At 39.5% G+C, this 16997-nt stretch overlaps 1 protein-coding gene across 1 annotated transcript in view; it reads right to left on the bottom strand.

Moving 5' to 3' along the window:
• The window catches only part of KCNQ1 (potassium voltage-gated channel, KQT-like subfamily, member 1), a gene marked incomplete at its 5' end in the record, with an annotated part of 67444 nt that overhangs the window by 25081 nt on the left and 25366 nt on the right, over positions 1 to 16997 (bottom strand). The gene's annotated exons all lie outside the window — the stretch shown is intronic.

Genomic DNA, 16997 nt, shown 5'->3' with positions numbered 1-16997 from the left:
TGCTGATTAGACAGAGGTACAGTTATGTCCTGTTTGGAATGTAGTCCATGTGCAGATAAACCTTGGTTTTCCACAGACTGGATGAGCATGGCACACTCAGCATAGTTTCCTCAATTATCAGGGTGCAGCAATACTTCCTTATTGACCATCTCAATTACTGACTGGTCATATTCCCTATCTGAGCCAACAACACAATCTACTTATGAGAATGGGAAGAGTGGCTTGTAATGGAAAACGCATAACATACGGCACATAGAAAGAGTTCAGCTGAGAAACCGATCTTAAGACATCACCATTGCACAGGTTAATGCAGATTAAGAGAATGAGCATCTTATTTCAAAGTGTGATTTCATATAAATTGCAACTGCAGAGAAGACAATGTGCTTTTGAACATTTTATCTAGCCCCCTCACAGTTCTGCAGGGTTCACTGCCGTTTTGCATAACAGATTGGCAAAGGGGACTCAAGATCATACCTACGATTATTTTCAAAATTAGCTGAAATAAACAGGACACAATCCTAGTCCAGGCAAGATGAATGGGAATCCTATAATCAGCTTCAAAAATGCATGGGACATTGCCCTGAATAGTGAGCAAAACAATATGTCTGCATACAGCAAAAATAGTGGGAAAAGGCATATGCATCAGTTATGCATATTTTTGTGGCTCTAAGACATCCTGATGGCATAAAAGACTGTCCTTCTCAGAGCACTAAAGTGTTGAAGTTCAACTCTGTGACACTTCTAGAAAAGGTGGGAGAACACAAGGCAGGACACTTTCCCTTAGTTTTGACAATCACATAACCTACACAAGATGTCAGATGCAGCAGAACAGCTATCACAGTTGTTTATTGTCATTTGTATTCAAGTTAGATTTTTAAGACATAATGAAACTAGCCAGATCACTGGTTGTAATAAACATGAAGCTCAGACTCTCTGACCCAGCCAAGAAACTCTTCTACAAATTCATTCTGAAAGGATCCACCAGAACTCTTCACCCTCTTCTTTTTTAACTTGGACTATTATTCAATATTTTTCAATAAAATAAAGACATAATGAATGTCATAAATCTAAAGAAATGGTATCTGCAGCAGACGCTTTAAGGAAAGCTTGTGTCTTATGACAGAAGTTCAAGTGCAATGAAACTCTCCCTTTGTCCAGTTTCACCTCATGTCATTTATGAACCTACAGTGAATGACTAAATTATGAGCTCAGCTTGACATGAGGTGCTGTTGAATTGTCACAGCATCAGTGGCAATCTTTTCTCATCAGGTGATTGTATTCCTTTCACAGATCTGGTCAATAAACCCTAATATCCAAGTGCTCTTGTGTATGCAGAAGGCTAATACGTCTGCTTTCATCACTACCACGGAGCAAACTCCCTTAACAAAAGACAATACCAAACATGCAGGGAGCAAAAACTGTCCTTCATTCAAAGTCACTCATTTGAGGAAGGGATATATGGCTTCCCACCATATGTGATAGCACAGAGAATACTGTTTATATATCCCCAAAAGCAATTACCATTAGCAAAAGAACAAGAAAAAAATCATCTTGGTAGGCAAAGAAAAGCACAGAGCAAAGTTAATGCTTTTGCACAATGGAACCACAAACAGCACCCTGAAGAGGCACCATGGCCTTGTCAGGATCCCAGTTTTATAGCATGGAGGTAGAAAGTGAAAGCCTGGATTGTGCTATAAAGAGGCATGTATTCTCCATGTAGGAAATTTGCATTGGAGTATGTTTCTTAAAGGCCTTCTATGGTTCATTGGATAACAGGCACACTGGCAAGTATGCAAATGGGGGCTGTCCCAAAGACAATGCAACAGACACGCAGTCAATGGTTACTGTCATCCAGCTCTTTGCGTGACATGCAGACAAGCTTAGAGAACATTGATTGTCCTATAGACTCCAGTGACTGGAGGGAACGACCAGTCGGCTTACACCAAGACACATTTTTCACTCCTGACGTTTTGATAAAGGCTTATTGACCTAAATGAGACCCAAGTTATTCAGGGAACATCAGGGGTGAAAGTGCACAAGCTGTTCTTCATGGTCATACACAAAAACGCCAGGTATCCATTAGCAACTGGCAAATTCCCCCTCCCCTGCCCGTGGCTGTGTGACAGACAAAAGTGTTTTTAATATCTTGTGTTGCATAAATCTAATAAGTAGTCTCCTGGGGGTGGGGGAGGTTCATGAATTTCTGTCTGTACACACTTATACTTGTGCCCAGAAACTTGCAGACAACTAGAAAAAAGAAGTAAATTAAAAATTATACCTTCCTGAGCTACTAAAATATTGCCTGTATTTGCCTGATTAACAGCTTAACATGAAATTTACATGCACTAGAAGGATGCCAACCTGATCTTTAGTTCATTTATGCTGGTGGCAATCAGGGCTAATTCTGTTCAATTGGAGTTACCCTGGCAGAGATCAGCAATGCCTCACACCTGAGAATTTCACCAAATCTGAGTTGCACTACAGATTAATTTGGTCCACTATTTCTACAATATTTTCTCCTACTTACCTGCTTAACACCTACCTATTAAGAGCATTCTATAAAGCCTTTGTGCTTCTCATGATGAATCAGTTAGACTGAAATATCCTGACAAGCTGACATAGGAAAACAAAGATGAAGTGCTGAGCAGACAGAGAGGATGTAAAGAATGAGTGAAATAAAAAAATAAAGCAAAATTCATGAAAAAATAAAATACAGAGGAAAATACCTTCCTGCAAAATACTAGTGAGAGTGGGAATCAAAGGTCAGTGGAGGAGTTTTCTTGTTAAAATTACAGACACACAAGAACTACATTGTGCAAGGATCTGCTCAACCTCAGGTAACTCAATTGTCATCTCCTTTCCACAAGGTGAAACCTAAAATATAACACTGAGATTAAAAGTTTACATGGTATAAAGATCCCTCTGAGATGTGACAGTCATGTACATTCATACTACAGGCACACAGGAGCCCTCTCACTTAAGTGGAGATACTTTTTTCCCTTCTTACTATTGATTTGTACATGGTAGACCTCATTTCTGCCATCCTTCCTGCTCAGCCCAGGTATATGCTTAATGCCCGCTGCATTCCTTCTCAACCACATAATCCCAACACAGCCCAGTACCAGATTAACTCTGAAAGAAAAGGTAGAAAGGATGAATAAGAGATACACATGTAGATCACTTTTCTTGAAGAACTGTATCAGTGTCAGTATATCTCCAGCTACCAACAGTCTCTCACCTGTAAATTGTTAACTATTTCATCTAAAACAAACAGGTAGACAAGACATGTAACAAACTTTGAGCATTTCCACTGTGGTACAGTGCTTGGTGAAACTACAATAGATCTCCAGGTAGCTGTTTAGCAGGTGTCAGGGAAGAAACTATTTCTCAAAAAGTCCAGTAAAGGAGTCCTCACTCATGCATTGGTACAGGAGTGGGATCAGCGTGTGGGATAAATTTCAGAAGTTTCACACAAGATTTTTTCATTGGATCTCACTAATAACTTCCACAATTTTAACATGGAAACAGAAGTTCCTTTCAGCTGATCCTGTACTATACAAACAGCCTTGGGAATTGCTTCAAGTATAATGAAAGAGTCAACAGAACATAAAAATTATCCTCAGCCTGAAAAAGATATGTCATAACTTAATCACCTGGCTACAGAACAGCTCTCATGACCTGATGAAGGAACTTAGGCAGGATCAATAAAAACATAGTTCCCTGACAAATATACCCATGCTTGTTATTACAGCTCATACCTCCAGAGTTGCCAGGGTTTAATCACAGTTTCAGAATAAGCACACATAGAGAAGGGCTCAAAGAACAGCTGTGATGGAAAGCCCATGTACCAGGTTTGATTTACACAGAAAAACTAGACCTGCTATGGGTAAGGACCTTGCAAACTTCAGGACGTTGTTAGGCAAAAGAACAAGAAAGTCCCTTTCATTAGAGGACATCAGGGAAAAGTTACTAATGAAGAGGACAGTGACTGAATTGAAGGAGGAACCAGACTTCTCCAGCTGTGTGACTGAAGATCAGATCTGACAACAAACACACAAATATTTTAGAAAAATCATTATCTTGTGTATTTTGTTAATAAATGCATCTTGAAAAGCCTTTTGTTCACTACTTGACCCTCAGTGGATTGGAAGAGCTACAATCCAATGTTGGGAGGTATCCAACATCTGCACTTTGAAATAAGGTACAGTAGCAACTCCAAAAGGAAGGACAGAGTCCTGAAACTTAGCTGGAGGAGATGTTTTTAGGCAATTAGACAGACTAATAGCTTAGGGGAAAAACAACAAACCACAACAAAACTGACATAAAATGGATTATGACACCATAACAACAGCAATTTAATAGGTAAAGAAATTCCCCCTGTAGGCAGATAAAGCATCTGCATAGAGTATATATTGCCTGAGGCTCTGCCTGTAGACTTCAAAGCTGTCACTGGTCATGGAGCATCACTGGACATTCAGGCAACCATTTGATGTGGGAGGACTAGATGAGGTTGTCTGAAATCTTTTATGAACATGAATGTCTGTACTCAAGAGTACAGTAAAGACAGAGAGTAAAAACTTTTTTCTATTAATTCCATAAATATAAGAGAGGAAAAATACATGTTTTCATAGCAAGAGGCAAAGCATACCACTATGTTATACTGATCAGCTAGTGAAGACCAAAAACTGAAGACGACATACAGGTTATTGCATCTGCCATAGAGGTGTCTGCCCTAAGGAGAAGGAGAAATGACAAGCACAGGAAAACAAGAGGCATTGGTGAGGAGAACGATTTTAAGACTCATAAGCACATGCTTCTTGTACTGTAAGAATTTCTTCCCACCCCAGCATTTTACTGGGAATACAACTCCTCCCCATGTCTGCCATATCGCACGCTGTATTACATTATCCTCATTGGAGAGTTCAATCACATGATTCCCATGATTCTGTCAAATCTGGCTTCTTTCAGATTCTAGCTACAAGGATGATAAAGTTCCCATTAATTCCTTTGAACAATGAAATAATCTCTCACCTAGCTTATACAGGGACTGCATGCCAACCAGCATTACCTCAGCTGTAAGATTCCCGTGGCACTACTTACACTGAAACCTATTTTTTAGGCACGGCAATGGAAGATCTCTGCTACAGAGCTAGTGCACCAACAGTAAAGTGGAACAGTAACTTCTTCACAATCTCAGGCAGCAGTAGTGGAGTGAGGACACTGCCAAAACTTTTTTCCAGAAGTCATGACAAGGAGGTCCCTGAAGAAGGCAAGAGAGGGGACAACAGATCTGCTGATGCTAAAGTGATATACGGGGCACTTGGCATCAGTCAAGGGCTATGTAGCTGGACTGGGCAACAAACAGGCTAAGCATGTTCACAAGCAGGGATGCAGCGTATCTCTACTTCTTAAAGGTCACAAAAAAGCAGAAACATATCTCTCATGTAGAGCAACCACAGATACAAAACAGTTTGGGTCAGAAGCGACCTTAAAGATCATTTAGCTCCAACCCCCCCTTGTCATGGGCAGGGAACCTTCTGGCTAGGTCAGATTGCTCAAAGCCTCATCCAGCCTGGCCTTGAACACTTCCAGGGATGGGGAGCCCACAACTTCTCTGGACAACATGTTCTAGTGTGTCACCACTCTTGCAGTAAAGAATTTCTTCCTAATAGCCAATCTAAACCGGCCCCCTTTCAGTTTAAAGCCATTCCCCCTTGTCCTACATGCCATTATAAAAAATGTCCCTCTCCAGCTTTCTTGTAGACCCCTTTAGGTACTGGAAGGTGCTATAAAGTCTTCACTGAACCTTCTCTCCCCCAGGCTGAATCACCCTAGCTCTCTCAGCATTGTCTTCATAGGATAGGTGTTCCAGCCCTCTGAGCACCTCTGTGGCCATAGGTTGCATTCACACTCAGAGATGGGTAGCACACAAAAATTGAACTACTGCAGGCTACACCTTAGCTCAGAGAGAGCTGGAGTTCACTTCTTAGCACACTATTCACCTGACACATCAGAGCCTAGAAAATGCTTCAGACAGCACTTCTGTATAGCCTGAGCAGGGTATGCAAATTAACAGCAGCAGGGGCAACTGTTTCTTCTAATCTCACCCACTTTGTATAGAGAGGCCCCTCTTTGTTCTGTTGAGAAAGGCAGGATTTTTTTCCTGAAAGCTGTACTGTGCTTTCTAAGATACATAGAACAGCAAAATCAGATGGCCCAGGCAAACACAGACAGACACCAAGCTCAATAAAGCAAAAATCCCAATTTGATGCAGTACAGATCAAAAATTAAAAGACAAATTGTTCTCATATGTATAAATACTGCACAACAGCAAGTCCCAAAAGCACTACCTAGGACTGCAGATTTTTCTCCCCCTAATTCATCTCCTCACTTCCAAAGATCCTGTAAATTACACCTTTCTAAGGGAAAACCAATATGGTACGTTTTTAATCCAGAACACTTGGTGTTCCTTCCTTTCAAAAAGCCTCATATAATTTCTAAAAGTCTTTATCGAGCATATTTGGCACCAAATGATTAAACAGGCAACAGAAAGCAAAAAAAAAAAATGGTATCAGCATCACATTTCTGTCTTCAGAGTCCCATAATTAATCCCAAAAAGTTACTGGGCATTATTAAAGTTCCCTTATTAGTGCTTTTAATTCAGCTGAAATAATGTTGCCATAAGTGTTTGTGTTCTGAAAAAAAAAAAGGGATGCTTACTAAGGAGATGGAGTTAAAACAGTTGATTGTGCCGAAGATTTTCTATTTTCCCTTAATTAGTGCCAAGAGCACACGACAATAGCACTGGGACCCATAAAGAATACTGCAGGCTTGCAGTTTTAAGCTGAGATTTTTCCAAAGGCTCTGAGCAACTAAATCCTATTGAATTTCAAGAGGAGTTGGGCACCTAACTCCCTTAGGTGCATTTAAAAAGCCTTTCATTGATTTCCTTAGCTCTCTTCTGACTAGAGGTTTCAGCCAAATCCAAATGCTGGCAGTTGAAAGTTTTCTACCAGCTACAAAAGTCCTCAGATGTCAGTGGTGTAACTTTGCACATGAAGGCATGGGCTCAGAGCATGGCTGTGTTAGAACAACTTTCCACACCGTCACCTCCGCACAAGTCTCTTCATAACACAGTTGTCATTAGCTTTTGAACTCAGTTGCTGATGACATCCACCAGGAATTTACAGAAGTGAATTAAGCTGGCCTTGCACATTTAGCTTACAGCGCTTGCTTTAATGTGAAGTCCTCATCATAAAGTATGCTCAAGAACTATACTTCAAATCCAAAGGATGTGGCAAGAGAAAGGAAGTGTCAACATGCTAACACTGGTGGAAAAATGATTAAGAATCCCTACTCCTGTTTCCTTCAGGAACCTTTTATTCAGGGCTTCAGAAAAGTCTCTAGAAGGAATTCATTCAGGACCCTCTCTTTCAAAGTGAAAAATGCTCTGGCTTCTACCCAGTGCAGCATATGCTTAATTTTATATCTCACTGGATTCAAAGGAACCATTCACCTATACTAAGATGTAAATACACACAGTTCACAGAGATGCAAACTCATTCATTACATACAATATGCTAATATGAGTAAAAAGGAACTGCTACAGACTATTAAAAACCAAATCAGTCTAAGCCAAGCAGTCTGTATTTGTATGTTACAGAGAACTTTCCATATTAACACTATTTACACAGTGGCTACTTTCCTTGATTTGATTATTTCTATCCTGTCAAGTTATATTGTTGCATGATTTTTATTACATAACCTTCCTCATTCCTTTTTTTTTAAAGCTACTTCATATCTGCCATGTCCTACACTGAGCAGTTCGTAAGTCTTCCCTTTGCTCCACAGCTAACACAGAATTTATTGAGGGACTTCATGAAGAGATTGTATGCCTGTTTTTTTCCCAGCTATAAATGACAGGGCAATAAAAGCTATTGTGTCTTCCAGCAAATCACGTTTCTTTTATACCCCTTAGACTATCACTTTACAACACTACTCCTTTCTGAGAGAAAACAGATATTGCACAGTAACTCTTATCTATAAGCAGAGCCACACAAAAGGAAGAATCTGATCATTAGCTGTTCAGTTTAACCTGCAGCAGTTTCACTTTGTATGTTTAAATAGGAATGTAAAGGTAGACGTCATTTTTAACATGTAATGGCCAAGTTCTGGTCACAGTGTGATAACAACAACCCTTGAAATCTAGTGGTTCCAGACATATGAATGTACTTTTTTCTTCTGTTTGAGGCCATACCGTGATAGCAGTCAGGAAGTAACAATGCATTTTAAAACAGAAATCAGAAAGAGCATTGATGAAAAACTATTTTTGTTCCAGTGGTTATGAGAAGTGGAAAATAACTATAAGCTTCCCATGAATATTCATTTTTCCTCCTTGCTTATCTTTTTCATTCTGTTAGAAAAATGGTGTTTATCAACAAAGTCATATTTTACACAAACTGTAGTCAGGTTTCATCTATGTTTAAATTCTAGTGAAGTTTTCTTCTTCTTTTAGAAGTATAGAGTTTTTAAACACGAGATATGTGTCTTCAGAATCATCTGGAGATTTAAGGTACGAAAGGGAACACTTTTTTATTATAAGCAGAAAATTTAGGAACTATATTTTTCTCTTTAGAAACTTGCTAAACAAGGACTATAAGAAACTAAGATTTAAGGAAATTAGTTTTCTTTTTTTGCTGTTTCTCCCCTCTGTACAGTCACCAACTAACTAAGAATTTCTACATTTCCACTCTGCAGCAAACCTGAACCCTGCAGCTCTTCCAGTTCTTTGACCACCTCACTCCTTCAAATCTGACAGCACTGTACATGCATCATCTCACCCTTACCCACAGACATTCTGACCTTCGTTGATTTTGGCATTATGGGACATTACCAGAAGAGTTAGAGGTCACCAAAAGCAGGATATTCCTTCTAATTCTACATATACTCATGGTATTGTCTTTTTCTAGAAGCAGCACATTTTCAAAATTCATCCTCCAAAGGTAAGATGTCTGGGCTGAGCAATGACCATGCTCTTCAGTAATAGATTAACAAGAACTAAATTTCAAGCAGACTAACACTGGTTTCAACCTCCTCTGGATAACAAAGGGGAAAAGAAAACATTCATTTTTTTTCCAGACTGGCAGAACAGAGTTGCAGTATAAAGCCATCAAGTTCTTGCTGTTAGAGGCAAGGCATTCCTTTCACACACCTGGGTGACCGCAGCTCAGTCACTGGTATCAGGCTCAGTGTTGATAAGGGTTCAAGTGCCATATTTCTGTTTGACGTTCCCATAAACACAACCTGCTTTTGCCTCAACATACTTGAGCTCCCTCCCAGGCCTGCTCCAGGGAATACGCATCAAGCTCTTCCACACAGCTGCAAAAACAGTCACACACTAAACCTGTAGTCCAGGCACTTAATACTCCTCACAGGAAAACACATGTGCTAGTTTAAGCTAATAAAAACCCTCTCAGATGCCATATGCACGCAGCCCATTCAGTTAGTATTTTACAGTTGCCTCTAAAATTTGTGAAGGAGGAGAGGGGAATTATTTGACATGCAAAATAAACATAACCCAAGGCAACAAAGTCAGCATTTTCAGCTAAGTGGTAAATACATTTCACATACTGAAGGCAAGTAGCTTCCTTCTGGTGCCAATTTCCTGCGCCCGTTCCAGTCAGCGAGCATTAAACACTTGTGGCTATCATTCAGCGCATCAGGATTATAGCATATTGAAATGGGAACTTAATTTATACCAATGAAAGCACATGATTAACTCAGTGTAAACTCTCCCTAGAGCTTTGATAAGGTTCCAAATGGACCAAACTAAACTTACATTTGCAAAACGAAGATAGAACCCAGATCACTCTGAAGTTGCATACCCCATTAACCAAGCTACTGTTATGTGCAAAGACTTATATTTTTTACTTGAATTCATGTTTCTATCAGTTTTGGGTCCAACATAAATAAATGGTGCAGAGGCAGCTTACGGCAGAACTCAAAGTTATGAAAGGAGAACTCCAGCTCTGTGAAACTCCCTTCACTCACTATCGCCTTTCCCCTGCTCTCTTTACAAAAAAAGGACAAGTGCACTATTCATTGCTGGCAGAAAAAACCCAACTTTTAAAAGCCATGGCCTTCCCAGTGGCAGCTGGTCTGAGCTTTAAGGTATCATACACCTCAATAAACTAATGGGCATTATATGGAATGAATTATTTTTAAAAATGGAAAAGTCAACCAAACCGAGATTTGGCAGAATTCAGCAACACTGTACTCCAAAACTCTCTGGAAAAGGAGGCACCTTGTAAAAGTAATGCCTTGGACATGCCAAGAATCAACTAAACTCTTTGCAACTAGAAGGCAGCTGACGTAGCAAGCAAAAGTCACCCAACCAGAAGAATCTCCTCTGTAAAGCCATACTTGAAGAAGAAAAAGCAATTGCAACTTAAATGAATGTGCACAAGGAACATGGTCCAGAGACAGGTGAGCCTCTTCTGTGCTGAAACACTGGGCAATGAAGGTCAGATTAAGAGTACACTTTAAAATACACATGATTAGAACAACCAAAGTATTGGTTGTGAATTTAAAACACATGAACATATGAGAACATCCAACTGTTAGCAGCAGAGCAGGACTTCATATTGTTGCATTACTTATTGTGCGCATTTTTCTCAAGCTTGAGGCATATCTGCTCTTTATGTGAGCTACAGTTCCACGTGATTCAAGGCAGGAATTTTTCTAGGAATAGCTGACTTTTCTAGGCCCTTCTTTTTAATGTGAGACTTACTGTTGCTTAAATTAGCAATTAAACTAAAACACATCTTTGTAACCACTCAATTTCCACAGAATTTTCCCCAATACCCTATGTGAACTAACAAATGGTATTCTTGCTCCACAGTTACATGAATTCTGTCAATAATTATAAAATCCTTTAGTTTTGTGAGCTGTTTCTTTTTAATGTCAAAAGAATATCCAATGTTTTATACCTTCTCTGCAGCGTTCAATGCTCACTATTTTTAGAAGATGGATTTATATGTCTGTCCTGCTTAAGTCTCTCAATATTCCATCCTGTTAGATGTGATATTAACAAAAAAACCCTGTAAATCTAGTCTGGACACCAAAGGCCCTACTGCCAAAACAGAGAGCCAAGATTACCCACTAGAACCAAAAATGCTCATCCCACAGAAAAAGATGTTTGTTCAGCAACAGAGGAACTAGCAAGAACTGACACTTGTATGACTTCTCTTAACAGAAGTGAAGCAAGAGGTTACGTTAAAGAAAGGTGACTCCTTGCTTTAAAGATACTCAACCTTGCTGTGCTGGTTTGAGCTGAAGTAGAGTTAACTTTCTTCACAGAGGCTAGTTTGGGGCTATGTTTGGGATTTGTGCAGAACACAGAGTTGATAATCAGAGATGTTTTTGTTATTGTTGAGCAGAGCTCACACAGAGCCAAGGCCTTTGCTGCTTTCCGTACTGCCATGCTGGCAAGGAAGTTGGGGGTGCATGGGAGATTGGGAGGAGACACAGCTGGGACAGGTGATCCAAACTGACCAAAGGGATATTCCACACCATATGACATCATGCTCAGTATATAAGGTAGGTGGAAGAAGGAGGAAGGGGGGACATCTGGAGTGATGGTGTATGTCTTCCCAAGGAACCGTTACGCGTGATGGGTCCTGCTCTCCTGGAGATGGCTGAACACCTCCTGTCTTCGGGAAGCAGTGAATTAATTCCTTGTTTTGCTATGCTTGTGTGTGCAGCTTTTGCTTTCTCTATTAAACTGTCTTTATCTCAACCTATGAGGTTTTGTAGCTTTTACCCTTCTAATTCGCTCCCCCATCCCATTGGTGGGGGAGTGAGTGAGTGGCTGCGTGGTTCTTGGCTGCTGGCTGGGGTTAAACCACATCACTTGCCTTAAAGATACTCAAACCTTGCTTTAAAGATATTCACTATGCAAGCCACCCCTCTATGTGACAAATAACTAACGTGACATTCTTCACATCATGCCATTACTAAGAGGTGATAACGGTGTTTCCACTGTCGAAAGCACTTTGAAAGCAATATTTTCTCAGTATGCAAAACAAATAATTACCAGGCTAAGTTATTTCTAGGACAAGGCAGGAAGCAAAAAAAGGGAGTCCTGATGCAGAACATATCATCAACTACTGACACACGAACAGTGCATGTGAAGAGTTTAAGTTACACCCTTTTTTAACAGTTTTACAAGAGAAATAATATTTCAAGTGCCCAAGACTTCTAGAAATGATTCAATGTCAAAGATTGTAGCCAACCTTACAGATCTTACAGGAGGAAGATGTTACTTAAACTGCACTTCAGTTTGGACAGTTTTCCAGATTTCTTAAAGTATCAGTAAGGGTGGCTAAAATATGGAAACAACATTCAAAGGTGTCCTCCTCTGCTAAGTGAGCAAGGCAGGAAAACCAAAGTCAACCATTTGGTGAGTTCCTTCTCAGTGGATAAAACAACCAGGTCTGCCATGTTTGGTTCTGCATCCTATTTCCAGCTCTGCTAAAAATGGCTTTAATCACAACCTTGCGTTTTCCCTTCCCCCAACAGACAACACATTGCACATTTAACTTTGTACGGAAGTGTCAATTGCTAGTACTCAATCGGAGTGTAATTAATAACAATTACAATACACCAGAAGAGCACATAAGGGATTGTTTTGTGTACAGTGTGCATTTCCTCATCAGCTGGATGGCCAAAGGAAGCCTACTAGACATGAAAGCATAGTAAAGCTGTGTCCCATAACTGTGTATTTGAACATTTATAAGCTACTGCACTTGGGATACCAAAGCTGATGACATGAATCCATGTTTTTAATAAATCCATCAATAAAGCTTTTCACATTAGAAATCTGCCCCTAGCATGTAACATCAGAGAATTCTCTTATCATGAACCATATTACTTGTCCCAAAGTCACACTGTTAAAGACCAAAGCATTGTGCCTATTTAAATAGCACACTTTATGGTGCTCAAAAAATGGTAGAAACTCTCTGGTAATACTGTCCGTGGTTTCACACCTTTTGAATAATAGTAATGAATGTTCCATGCTACAAAGACATGAACTGTGTTCATCTTGGGTGTTAAATTACCCTGAAAAACACTATGTAAGCCCTCTTTCTAAACACTTTGTGAATTATTTGCAGACTGTAAGTATTCTCTCTTCATTGAATTTGATTATTTTTTAGCTTTAAAAAGATAGCAAATAATGGTGGCTGTAGAGTAAGCAAACAGTTCTCAGCATAACACCAAGTAGTTAGCACCATGCGAGTCCTAGCATTACTATGAGAAGTCATGTTTGACTCTTGCGATATTGAGCATAGTGTTAAACAGGTATTCTTTTGGTTTTAACATGGAGAACAAGGTGAACAAACTGGGGCAATGGGGGGTGTCTACTGCAAGCTAGAGGTATTAGTATATTAACTGGTTACTGCACTGATGTTTTCCAAAGAAATTCCAGCCGCATTAATTTTGGCAGCAATTAAAGACTACTTTTGGAAGCCTAAACAACATTCAAGGAGTTCCTTTTAACTTCGCTTCATGTTCTTTCATTCTTTTTACTCTTTAAAGCAGGGTGGTTTTTTCAACCTTCAACTTGTTTTACTGTTAAAATAAATACAAAGATAATTCAGTCAGAATTCAGGCTCAAAGGAACCCCACCGAAGTATTTATCCCTCTTTGAGGGCCAAGAAGCTCTTCTTTTGCTCAGGTTGTACCTCTTGCTGCTGCTCAGTACATTGTGCAACTCTGCCTGTGAGCCAACATGATCATAGGACTCCATGATAAAAGAAGCTATTCAGAGTTTTGGCAGAGAGAATACTTCTGACATTTTTTTTTCATGTGGATCACAGGATTAGACTTCAGCTCAAGGCTTTAACACTAAGCTGCCCATGCTACATCACACACAGCTGATTTCTGACACCTCTTCACTCTATAACACTTTATTCTTGCATATCCCCATCCAAGTCAACGGGATGACCCTTGAAGTAATCTGCAATCCACAGCAAGCAAGCACAGTTGAACCTATCCGTTGAAAAGGAAAGATTACACCCTCATACTACAAATACTGAGCCATGTAATCAACAATTTATGCTTCTTGAAAGGAAAACACAAACAAAAGCCAGCATGCAGCCAGGCATCAGAAATGTAATTGTACCATACTCCAAATACCTGCTAAACTGTTAAAAACCTCTGTGACCACATGTGATGTATTTTCAAGCACATTCATAACTACGAAACAATTATACAAACAACACCAGTATTAATACCAATTAACTAAATTAGCATTAACTGCCTGGCTAGAAAGTGACTTCATGGAGAATCAAAGTACTTCAATAGGGTAAACATGTATTCTCTTTTCTATAGTTAATGGAGAGAAATAGGGACATACAAAGGGAAATCCATCTCAAGTGTCCTAGGCACTGTAAGATGTAATAAGCTATGTTTTCAGGAGTACTTATCTTTTCCATGAAGGAAAAGCCAACATCATTGGCTTATACTACCTAACCTAGCTTTTAGACAGCTAAAAGCTGCAAAACAGATTCAGCCAGCCTAGAAGAACTGCTTTGAATTATTCAGTAAAGTGTTCTCAGCTTAGAGCAATGGTATAAAAAGCAAAGGAAATTTACTATCAGTTCTCACTTGAGAGCATGGTTTATGAGGGGTTTCTATTTTGGGGCTGGTCTGCCTAGAGAAGACCATGTGATTACCTTGTCTACCCCCAGTTTTCCTCTCAAAACTCCTAAATCCAGTAGTTGACCTGGGCAGATCAGAAGGCCAGGCATGTCAGAGGAGATTGAAACTTCCTTAAGGTGTTGTAAAAATAAGGAGCCCAGCAGAAAAGAAATACCCTCTCTACACCCTGAAAGATTTAATGTTAGTAATCACACTCAGCAGAACTCTCCGATGTTTATCAACATTCAGCTACAGGAAGACTTACTGTAAGTTTCAACCAATGCCACCGACCTTCATAAAAACAAACAAAAAATACCCCAGAAAGGCAAAGAACCACCCACTTCAAGACCCCCAAAGCACCCTACCATCCTATCTATAATAATATCATTTTTCTCTAACTAGAACTTTTTCCTATTAATTCCTGTCATTCATGCTTACCAAAAATGTGTGACTAAATGCAAATCACTTTCAGAAGGAAATCTGAAACTCTGAAACCAACAGGTTTATTTTACCATTTCAAGAACAGTTCATTTTCCATGAAACTCAATGTGAAAGTCAAGAGTGAAACAGCAAGGACTTCCCCCATGCCCTCTTTACTACCACTCACCCACAAGCTACTTCACATTGTTACATGCCTGTTTCCAGATAGGAAAGAAAAGCATTTGGGGGAAAAAAAATCTGACACCTAGTTTAACTCCACAGAGAGATATAACTCGTGATTCATCAGAGCATGAGCTCAGCAGAGAAAGCAAACCAATGAACCTTCATTCAACAAGGAATATGCATTCATCCTCTAGTCACTTCTTGAATCAACTCAGATTGATTAAACTTCTTTCATTAACTGATTTCAGCTCATCTGGTTTATTAACATCTATACAACCCACCTGGGGCCCTTGAACATCTGCTGCACTTGTCTGACTTGTTTTAGGAAGCTCAGGCTTCTTTGTTTATTATAAGCATTTCTCAGATTTCCATTAAGACCTTTAGATCCCCCTGATCTTTCTTAAGAACTATGGCAGCTAGCAGCTCTTATTCTCCATATAATCATTTATTGCTGTTGTCCAGCAGAGCTGAACACACTTCTCTCATTCAACCCCACATGCTCAAACAGAAATCGTGGGTAGGACTTCTCAAAGATTGACAGCTCTGCTGGTATTCCATAAAGGGAGACATACGGTTCAGGCTTATGCCTGTCCACACATTTTCATTTTCTAGTTCTTGATGGTCACAACAACCCACTGAGTTCAAATATTTGTAACAGGGAGTAGGTGTCAGTAGCAGGTGGGGGGTGGTGGAAGGCCAAGCATTTATTTGTGCCCCACACTTTAGAATGTTCCTCTTGGGCCTCTTCAAAGACACTTTCCTGCATGCATAATTCTTACAGAACAGCTATTGTCCACTACATTTGTTTAGTGGCATATGAAAATGCTGTCCTTACGTGTAAATGGGAAAATAAAGTTTCCATTCTTCAATTTCCTCCATATTTCTGAATGTTACACAGATAGTATGAGCTGATAAATTTTATGGTAAGCAGAAAAAACCCAACAGCATACCAACCCACCATATCCTCAGTATAGTCTCTGCATATTGGATGCAGGATTTGTTCTGCAAAAATCAACTGGGAATTTTCCTGTATTGTATGCAAAAGTATGATCTGTAATTGATTTAATTGATGCTAAACAGCTCAAGACTTTGACACATATTCACCAGCTATTTTGAGGCTTATTTGTAGCTGTATGAACTGTTCAGAATATTCCTTTTGAAAATAGTTAAGAGTTAATTGACTCAAGATTTCAGGGGTGGGGAGTGAACTTTCTGGAGTACAAGCCATAGAATGCTAACACAGACAGTATCTCACACCACAGAAAGCTTCACTAAGATGAAAGGCTCAGAGGGTTCACTGTATAATAAAAAGAGCTGTTGTAAGCAAAAGAAATAAATATTTAGAAAGAGAAAACTGTCTTAAAATTCCTAAAATCCATCCCACACTGAAGAATCACCTCATATTAGACAGAAACATCACCATGGGGAAGAGCAAGGGGTGGAGGAATGATCACAAGCAATAGTCTTCCTTAGAAAATGAAAGGCTCAGAGGGTTCACTGTATAATAAAAAGAGCTGTTGTAAGCAAAAGAAATAAATATTTAGAAAGAGAAAACTGTCTTAAAATTCCTAAAATCCATCCCACACTGAAGAATCACCTCATATTAGACAGAAACATCACCATGGGGAAGAGCAAGGGGTGGAGGAATGATCACAAGCAATAGTCTTCCTTAGAAAAATATTTAAAGTAGTTAG

The sequence above is a fragment of the Acanthisitta chloris genome, unplaced genomic scaffold, assembly GCF_000695815.1.
Source record: "Acanthisitta chloris isolate BGI_N310 unplaced genomic scaffold, ASM69581v1 scaffold5135, whole genome shotgun sequence".
NCBI lineage: Eukaryota > Metazoa > Chordata > Aves > Passeriformes > Acanthisittidae > Acanthisitta > Acanthisitta chloris.
The sequence above is the reverse complement of the archived record's forward strand: the minus strand, read 5'-3'. Positions and strand labels throughout refer to the sequence as shown.